Source organism: Cupressus sempervirens, chromosome 3, assembly GCF_028749045.1.
Source record: "Cupressus sempervirens isolate cs-2001-9-10 chromosome 3, ASM2874904v1, whole genome shotgun sequence".
Classification (NCBI taxonomy): domain Eukaryota; kingdom Viridiplantae; phylum Streptophyta; class Pinopsida; order Cupressales; family Cupressaceae; genus Cupressus; species Cupressus sempervirens.
In genome coordinates, this window is record NC_143120.1 from 663,354,812 (window position 1) to 663,365,364 (window position 10,553).

At 36.3% G+C, this 10,553-nt stretch overlaps 1 long non-coding RNA gene across 1 annotated transcript; it reads right to left on the reverse strand.

The window, feature by feature from the left end:
- Positions 1-1,321: 1,321 nt before the first annotated feature.
- On the reverse strand, positions 1,322-2,105 carry LOC149568451 (uncharacterized). Its single transcript, XR_016361682.1, has 2 exons — positions 1,971-2,105; positions 1,322-1,817 (listed from the first exon to the last, which is right to left on the reverse strand). It is a non-coding gene; the product is annotated as an uncharacterized LOC149568451 (long non-coding RNA).
- Positions 2,106-10,553: the final 8,448 nt, after the last annotated feature.

Here is a 10,553-nt window from a genome sequence, read left to right on the forward strand (position 1 = left end):
TTCTGTTGGTCACTTGGGTGATTTGGAGCTTCTAGCAATTTATATTTTTATAATAGTTATTGCTGGTTTCCACTTTGACCTGCTTGTTAGCACAAAGTTATTTTTAAAGGAAATGCTTGTTGAATGTATACTTTTGAACTACTTTTTTTTGAATGAAAAAATTATGTTCATGGGCTTCTACATGATAGCCTCATTTACTCACCTAGACTAGAAACTAGTGACATGAGTGTGATGGATAATCTCAATTGCAAATGTTAAATTTTGTTGTACATCCATATTTTCAAACTAAGAATGCTCTATCTTATTTTTCAAACAATTTTACGATAAAAAATTTAACTGTCTTATCCTAATACAATTTATTTTGAGCACAAATTTAACGACAATTACTCGCCTTGAGAGTTAGACCTAAAATGTAAACCCTTCATTCTTCTATAAAATTCATGTAAATACCATTGGCCATGGCTTCTGGGCAACTGATGACGGTTTTGAAAGGGAGTGGAGCATAAACTCCTGAATCTGTCATTGCTTTTCTCGTATCATTGTTCAAAAACTTATTTCTATAGCTCATGAAAAAGTTAATGAATCTGGATTTTCCCTAACAAACAATCCAAACAGTTATGGTAGATGAGAAACGAATGATGAACTCGTCATTAGATTGAAAAGCAGAGCCAAACCATATGACACGACACATACAGATTCATAAACGAAATGGCTGAATATACATATCATACTCATATTTACTTTACTAAATACAAATCAACAGAACAGCTGAATACGCAATACCTACAAATACAGATCTTTTCCACTTTCCCTCTTGTATTTATTGTACACTGCAACAGTTACAAACAACTCTACATTCAATTTCGAACAATTGTTTCCAGTAAATTAAATATTTGCAATTGAATGAAGAAAGAGATAGATTCAAGATAGAGATGGTCTTAAAATGCAACCAGATTTATACAAAACTGCTTGATTTATTCCCAAACAATTGAGCATGCTGAAACGCAGCCGAATTTGTTATTCATAACATTCTTCATATGCTTGAACGCGGTGAATAGATAAAGATAAAGATGTTTCATTCCCCCAAATTTTCAAAATTTTCACGCTTCTTGACACCAGAAAACCCTAATTCAATAAAATCCTTGTCAGAAGCAGATGTGCAGAGGTACGAGGAATACAGAGAAATTAAAATCCTAAGACTTCCGTGGCAATGAATGATGTTACAAATTTTCTTCTTTTCTTTTAAAAGAGGTAAAAAATAGCAATTTAAATTTGTTAGAACTAATAATTTAAATTAGTTAGAACTATTTGAGCTGTAGCTAAAGAAGTGCAAGTTTTTCTTGAGATAAATATGAAAGGACCCTGTGAAACATTTGTATTGAATAAAATCTACCTTGTTTTGAATGCGAAAAGAAGAGAGTTACAAGACTGAAATAACATAATCGGAAAGAGGACAGGCAAGAGCTGGTAGGATTGCAAGAGCTGGTGCCCCAAGTTGATGTTGGGGCAGCATCATTATTAAGCTGCGTGAGAGTACCCAGACATGCAAAATAGCTGTATCACTATCTGGATCTGTATCTATAAACAAGGCCGCGATTGAAAGCATGCATCCACTGTAATTCAACCAATATCTTCCACTGTAACTCGACCAATATCCACCGAAATACATGTAATAAGCCAAATAATCCTTGTCCCAAGCCTTATCAGCATTTGGCATAATGAAAGGGGAATTGCACGGCTATAAAAACCCAGACTAATTCTGTACGCACAGGATCTGAAATCTCCTCCTCGCCCATTTCATTGTTCAACGATGCCATCTAGAAATCATGTATACATAAAAACTGTTAATATTTACACTGACTTTAAAATCATGTATATAGCACAGAAAAAGAGGAGAGACAAAAAAAATAGAAACTAAGCTATTAATAATTGTGAGCAACTTCAAATTCATCAAGTCCAGGCGAGCCTACGGCCAAAGTTCCTCAATTTATTCTGAACAACAGTGATCCCATTATCTAACTACTCTGTCAATAGTCTTTCTCGCAGATATAGGCAAAACAATTAGATTCTCACCCTAACAATTAAATTGTGTTTTAAAAAAAAAAGCAGACGTTATGACCAGTTCATTACAAAGGAGTTGCAAAACTCAAACCCTAGAGATTTTTCTACTTGGAAAATAAGGGCCAATTTCTGTTTTTGAATTTGACTTTTCAGAATTGGATAGAGAATAAAAGTACCTCTTGTTGGATTGACAAAAATTGGATTTGACTTCATATAGTATTTGTCTGTAATTTTTGGAGTTTTGGCTGAGTTGTTCTGCCATGTTTGAGTCAGAAATAGCTTACAAGTGTTTGGCAAGTGTAGGTATCAAGATCAAAACTATTGTAAATGATAGAAAAGTATATCAGAAACAAATAATCAATTTGAAACATGCATTACAATATGAAAAGTAAAACCCTTGAAAGGCTATAGAATGTTGTGGGATTCAGTTAAAAAAAAGTCCATTGCCTTGAAATTAGGCTAAATTTCTCTTTCTGAATAAGGCCAATCTACCCTGTTTCACTTCCAAAATTCCCCTGTTTCTGCCGGAGTTTATTTGTTGAGCTTCCAAGTGCTCGAAACCTCACTAACTGATTTTCACAGCTACATTAATGGCTAAAATTTGTTGACCTCTTACTGTAGGGCCCATTTGTCGTTGCACCAAAAGCCATGACTGTTAGTGAACATGGAACACCACATAATTAACCACCTGTGGGTAGGGGAGCGCGTCACATCACCCAACAATCTGCCCCTCGACGCGCATACTAGGTGCTTACGCGGGTCGGGAAGGCACCGGGGAGATTCGAACCCATGACCAGGCCAAAACCAGGCTCTAATACCAATTGTTGGAAAATGGGCCCAACAATTGGTATCAGAGCCTGGTTTTGGCCTGGTCATGGGTTCGAATCTCCCCGATGCCTTCTTGACCCGCGTAAGCACCTGGTATGCGCGTCGAGAGGGAGATTGTTGGGTGATGCGACGTGCTCCCATACCCACAGGTGGTTAATTATGTGGTGTTCCATGTTCACTAACAGTCATGGCTTTTGGTGCAATGGCAAATGGGCCCTACAATTGGTATCAGAGCCTGGTTTTGGCCTGGTCATGGGTTCAAATCTCCCCAGTGCCTTCCCAACCTGCGTAAGCACCTAGTATGCGCATCAAGGGGGAGATTGTTGGGTGATGCGACGTGCTTCCCTGCCCACAGGTGGTTAATTATGCGGTGTTCCATGTTCACTAACAGTCATGGCTTTTGGTGCAATGGCAAATGGGCCCAACAATTGGTATCAGAGCCTAGTTTTGGCCTGGTCATGGGTTTAAATCTCCCCAGTGCCTTCTCGACCCATGTAAGCACTTGGTATGCGCGTTGAGGGGGAGATTGTTGGGTGATGCGACGTGCTCCCTTGCCCACAGGTGGTTAATTATGTGGTGTTCCATATTCACTAACAGTCATGGCTTTTGGTGCAATGGCACATGGGCCCTACAATTGGTATCAGAGCCTAGTTTTGGCCTAGTCATGGGTTCAAATCTCTTCGGTACCTTCCTGACCTACGTAAGCACCTGGTATGTGCGTCGAGGGGGAGATTGTTGGGTGATGCGACACGCTCCCCTGCCCACAGGTGGTTAATTATGTGGTGTTCCATGTTCACTAATTGTTAAAAGTAAGTTGCAGACCCAAAAACTAATTAACAACAAAAATAGAACAGAACAATAACAAGACCAGAGAAAAAAAGAACAGAAACAGAGACACCAAAATTATAGTGGTTCATCCAGATATTCTGGATTACATCCACATTATAAGCAGGGTCAATATCTCTATTAGAAATAAATCTTGATACAATGATACAGCAGCTCTTAGCTCATAGCATATATAAATGCATTCAAGCATCTCTGAGAATCAAGGAGGAGCAGTTTCAATCAACGGTGATTGGGCTTCACAAAGAATCTCTACAGAACCGTTACACTGCATAATCGTTACAATCTCCCACTTGAAGTCCAATCAATGCTACAAGACAAGCTGCTTAGAGATATCCCCCACTTGGTGCTTATGGCTACGTCGTCACAATGCCGAGAGAAGCTCTACAAAATTCAAACTTCTCTCGAGATACAACTTTGGTGAACATATCAGCCAGATTGACCATTGTGTCAATCTTCTCTAACTTTAATCTTCCCTCTTCAAGAGCATGACGAATGAAGTGAAATTTGGTTTCTATATGCTTGGAACGACTGTGGAAGGTTGAATTGTGTGCCAAATAGATGAAACTCCTGCTATCTAAAAACAAAGTAAAAGTGGATTGTTTAAATCCCAACTCTCCAAACAATCTTTGTAACCATATAAGCTCTTTTTCCCCCTCCGTGAGAGCAATGTATTCAGCCTCGGTAGAGGAAAGAGCAACAGCTGGTTGCTTTCAAGAAGTCTAGCTAATCACTGCCCCGAAAAACTTAAACACATAGCCTATTGTTGATCTTCATTTATCTAAATCTCCAACCATATCAGCATCAGCATATTCAAAAATGTAAGGAGATTTACTGTTAAAACATAAAACATGAGAGGAAGTGCCTCTCAAATACCAAAGAATCCATTGAACTGCTTGCCAATGAGTTTTTCCAGGATTACTCATAAAACCACTCACAACTCCCATTTCATGAGCAATATCCAGACGTGTGCTAACCATGGCATACATTAGATTGCCAACTGCTGAAGAATAGGGAATACCAACCATTGCATGTTTTTCTTCCGGAGTAGAAGGACACAACTTAGAAGATAATTTAAAATGATCAGCCAATGGAGTGGCAACTAATTTGGCATTGGACATATTGAATTTTTCTAAAACTTTAAGAATGTATTTTTCTTGAGATAATTTGAGTTCTCTTTTATGCCTATCATGGATGATATCCATCCCAAGAATCCTCTTCACTGCCCCTAAATCTTTCATGGCAAAATGAAGAGACAAGTGTGTCTTCAGCTCATGAATGACTCTCATACTGTTACTAGCAGTCAACATATCATCAACATATAATAATAAGATCACGAACTCACCAGTCGAAAGCCTTTTGTGGTATACACATGGGTCTGATTCACAGCGGGTAAAGCCTTGCTGAGTCATAAAATTATCAAACTTCAAGTACCATTGATGAGGAGCTTGTTTTAGCCCATAAAGACTCCTCTTTAATTTGCAAACTAAATGTTCCCGACCTTGTTTGATGAAGCCTTCTGGCTATTCCATATATAATTTTTCATCAATATCCCCATGTAGAAATGCAGTTTTGACATCAAGTTGCTCAAGCTCGAGGTCCCATGCTGCGGCCATGCCAAGTACCAAACGAATTGTTTGCATTTTCACCACTGGAGAAAAAATTTCATTGAAATCCACACCCTATTTCTGAGCAAATCCCTTCACTACTAATCTTGCCCTATATCTTTTTTGACCTTCATCTTCCTCTTTTATGCAATAGACCCACTTATTTTTCAATGCTTTACGATTTTCTGGAAGTAGAACCAAATCCCAGGTTTGGTTTGAGTTTAAAGACTCAATTTCATCCCACATTACATCCATCCAGAACACTGAATTAATATTAGAACATGCTTGTTTATAAGTTTGGGGCTCTGCCTGATCAGAACAGAGAGAAAATAACAACTCATAGTCATCAAGTTTCCTGGGATGTTTCTTCTCTCTTGTAGACCGCCTTAAATTAATATTGTGTGGTGTGGGAACCTCTGGATTTGCAGCCTCTATATTTGAAATTTTTTGTTTTTCGGCCTTTGTGTTTGCAGTAACTGGTAATGGTAGGGTAGTAGATGTCATAGTTGGCATAGGAGGCTTGTGAGATAGCGTATTTGGCAGGGGATTTAAAATGACTTTGACACTAGATTGGGGATGCAGAGGTGACTCTACCAGGGGGTGAGCAGAAGTAGTGTGTAGCGCATGTGGTGGGGATGACTGTATATAAACCGCAGGGTCTACATCCTCTGCAGCAACATGGGTAACGACTAATGGCATGCTGTGGGGAACCGGCAGGGGTTGCGATGGGAATAGAGAAGCCTCTTTTTCAAATGTGGGTTGATCTATGTGCGTAGAGGTGAGCGGAGGAGTTTTTTGAAATAGGGAACATGGCAATGGAGTAGTAAGAGATGAACTTACATTTCTTGAAGGCATACCAATAGTGGAGGGATGGAATGTAATGCGAGGAGAACGTGAAACAGTATTGCCATTATCTAATAAATCAAAGTTAATAAAATCATCAGAATTAGACCTCTGATTACTCAAACCTGAGAATACTTTCTCATTAAATACAACATCCCTACTCTGTATTACTTTCTAAGTGATTGAATCCCATAACCGGTAACCAAATTGATCTTCACCATACCCCAAAAATATACAATGTTTAGATTTAAAATCTGATTCGTTCACTATTCTTTAGGAACATGAACATATGCATCACACCCAAAAACTTGTAAATGAGAATAGGAAATCCTCTTACTAGTCCACCGCTCTTCTGGAATGTCAAAATCTAAACGTGACGAATGAGCTCTGTTTATTAAATAGATTGTTGTATTATAGGCCTCTGCCCAAAATTCTTTCCCCAAACCAGCATTTGATAAATACATCGAGCTCTTTCTAAAATAGTTCGATTCAACCTCTCAGCTGCACCGTTTTCTTGAGGTGTATACGAGACTGTTTTAATCCTCCGAATACCATTATCTGCACAAAAATTGTCAAACTCCGTAGAACAAAACTCACCACCATTGTCTGTTAATAAGCATTTTATTTTTCTTCCAATCTGATTTTCCACCATAGCCTTAAAAACTTTAAATTTTGAAAAAACTTCAGATTTTTTATTCAGCATATAAATCCAAACTTTTCGAGTGAAATCATCAAGAAATGTGACAAAATATTTAGCACCACCAAGAGATGTTACCTCCGTAGGACCAAAAACATCGGAATGCACAAGTTCTAATTGAGAAGATTTCTTCTCATGACCCGTCCTTATAAAGCTGGTGCGATTTTGTTTTCCATAAAGGCAATGCTCACATAACTATAAATCAACCGATTTTAGATCCGAAAGTTGGTCTCTACGAAGCATAACTTCAAGACCTATTTTGCTCATATGACCGAACCTCTTATGCCAGTTCAACATTACTATCCACAACCGCCATGGCTGCTCCCACTTCACCATGACACTCTAATGTGTACAAACTTCCAATTTTCTACCCTTTTGCTAAAATTAATTGACCTTTTGACACTTTCCATGAAGCTAAATCAAAACTAACATTGCAGCCTTGTGTATATAATTGACTAACAGAAATCAGATTATGCTTAAGTGTAGGTACATGCCTAACATCTTTTAAAATCCATTTGCTCCCATTTTTCAATTACAATAAAATGTCCCCTTTTCCCACTATGTCACATTCTTTATTATCCCCAAGAAAAACTTTACTGAACATACCTTCTTGGTAATTCATGAAAACACTCCGACATGGAGTTGCATGAAATGAGGCACTAAAATCAAGGACCCACGAATTTGAATTTGTGTCACCAGCTGCAAGTACCAAAGCTTCATCAGTTGCAGTATTAACTCCATCATTTATGACTTTATTTTGAGCCTTCTTGTAATGCCAACATTGCTTCTTTGAGTGCCCTAGTTTTCCCCAAAACCAGCAAGACCCATTTCTTCCTCTCGATTTGGAGTGATGAATCGATCTTCCTCTTGCATTACTATTATTATTTCTTCCTCTCTCTCTACTTCTACCTCTATTGCACGTGCTCACAACTGTAAGAGCATCACTAGAAGAGGGTTCTTGATGCTTCTTCTGCATGTCTTCACTAAGAAGTGTGGCTACAACTTGATCAAATTTTAATTTGGTCTTGGCTGCAACTGAAGTGCTCACAGCCATTACTACACCTTCCTAGCTATTCGAAAGTGAACATAGTAAAAGAATAGCTTTGATTTCATCATCTAATGGCATACCAACTGAAATGAGTTGACTAGCCAATGTATTAAACTCATTCAGATGATTCGACATTACTCCTCCTTCTTTCATTTTTAGATTATATAGCTTCTTCATTATAAAAACTTTATTCGAAGCAGAAGGTATCTCATACAATGAAGATAATTTCTCAACTAACTCTTTAATTGTTTTCTCAGCTGAAACGTTAAACAACACGTTACTTGAGAGTGCCAAGAAAATTGTTGCCCTTGCTTTCAAATCCAATTTTTCCTAGTCTTCGTCTGATAATGATCCTTTTCCCTTTGTCTTACCAAGCAATGCAGGTTGTAAATCTTGCTTGATGAGAAAAGACTCTATCTGCACTTTCCATAGCCCAAAGTTTTGCCCATAAAACTTTTCAATCTTCCATTTTTCTGCTTCATCCATGGTGCCTGCAAAAAAACCTCACCGATTTCCAAAAAAAAAAAATCGAACGAGCTTAACCAAGCTCTGATACCAATTGTAGGGCCCATTTTTTGTTGCACCAAAAGTCATGAATGTTAGTGAACATGGAACACCACATAATTAACCACCTATGGGCAGGGGAGCGTGTCGCATCACCCAACACTTACGACCATAAATTTTTGTTCAAAATTATATTGAATTTAAGAGAAAATCCATTTATGCTGACTAGGAGTTATATTAATTATACTCCTTTATCTCATGATTCATTTTTCCTAAGTGTCAACGAAAAATCAGGTCTAATTTGAGAAAATTTTGGGGAAAAAAGGGGCTTTTATAAAGGCAGCTAGAAGTGAAAGAAAAAGAAACAATGTTGTAAATGAAAACCATCTCAGTCCAGAATAATATCATAGAATGTTATTGACAGCTAAGGATTTTTAAAAAGGGTAAATAAATGGAGAGTTTGAAGAACCTGGAGCAAATATTTGCAGATGTTTGAATCTTTCACTTCCCAGCAGGCCTGGAATTTGATGGCCCTATTGGCTGTTTTTGCACTTTGGAACCGTACATGATAGGTTCGAAAAATGTAAGACCGTATGGTTTGATGGGTTATTCCCTTAGAGAACCATCAATATGATAAGTAATTTTTTTACTAAACTGTTAATATTTTTTATAGGTAAGTTAGTATTATATTTAATATTATATATACATGTGATTTTATAATATGTATAATATATATCTATGGTAAATATATATTACTTTATATTGTGGATGTTTCTATTTTTTTTTGTCTCTCTTTAGTTATGTTTCTATTTTGGTGAATGCATATTTACATTAATTTAGAAAGTTGTTGATATAAAATATAATAAAATTTAAAAACTTATTTTTAAAAACATAAAATTTTAAAATCTAATTAGAAACTTTCTTTTTTGAGATTTTGGTATATAGTACTGATTTATTATTATAAGTTATTCATAATTTTACAGATTTAAAATGACCAGTTAAATTATTATATGACATAAAAATTTGACAATCAATTTTTTTTTATGAAAACGTATAATGAAAGGCACGAAAATATTTTAGTCGTAAAAAAAAACCATATGACAGGTAGGGACGACCATCAAATTCCAAGCTTGCTTCCTAGCATCTCTCTCATGCACCTTTAAAAAAGTCCTTCCCCCAACAATCTTGTGTGGTCAAAATTATCTCGTAATATTAATATTCTCCCTCCAAAAATTCCTTTTGTTTGGTTTATCTTTTCTTGAACTTCAATTTTAACTTTTCTAACTGTTCATTCATTTTAATGTTTGACTAAGTATACTATTATTATTTTTTGCTTTATCTTTGTAGGTATATTTACATATTTACTTTATGAGTATTTTGTTTCTATTAATTTTATCTTTTTATTAGTATATGTCTTGTATAAGGCAGGGAAGTAATGTTTTTGTTAGTGGAATATCAATAATTCAGAGGTTTAAATAAGAAATATTTTTTGTGATCATATTCTTAATTTTCTATTGGTCATGTCGATTTTTTCGAGGGGTAAGTTTATATTTTAATTGTGAAAAATACGCAAAAAAAAAGATGTCGATAAGATCATATTAATCATCACAATAGTTCACATATTAATTGTTACAGTGGTCCTTATCAGAAGGTATAGGTCAGAGCCATTATGATAATCAACCAAATTTACAATCGTTCCAAACTAGGCATTTGGAGTAGTCTTCAAGGAGAGAAAAGAGTTTAGAAGTCGGTTATTTGAATCAAATCCAGAGAAAAATGTAAGTTGCAATGTTAGGTTCTTCTTTTTGAAGGATATTTGGGATATTTGGTAGTTGTTGAAGGTGTGAGATTGCCGGTCTAATAAATTGCAGATATTTTGGCCAGGGCTTTAGTTTTTACATTTTATTTCATTTCTTAAATATTTATATCTATTATTAGCTTTCACTACAAACAAAATTTTGTAAGATTACAGCCAAAATCTGGTAAGATTTCGTAAGTGAGATCCCTCTCCTAACCCAATTTTTATGGAAGTGGCTGAGCAAAATTGCACCACCTCATATTAATTACTACCAAATCCCTATGTAATTTCCATCATTTCCTGTATGATTTTGTCACATCTACC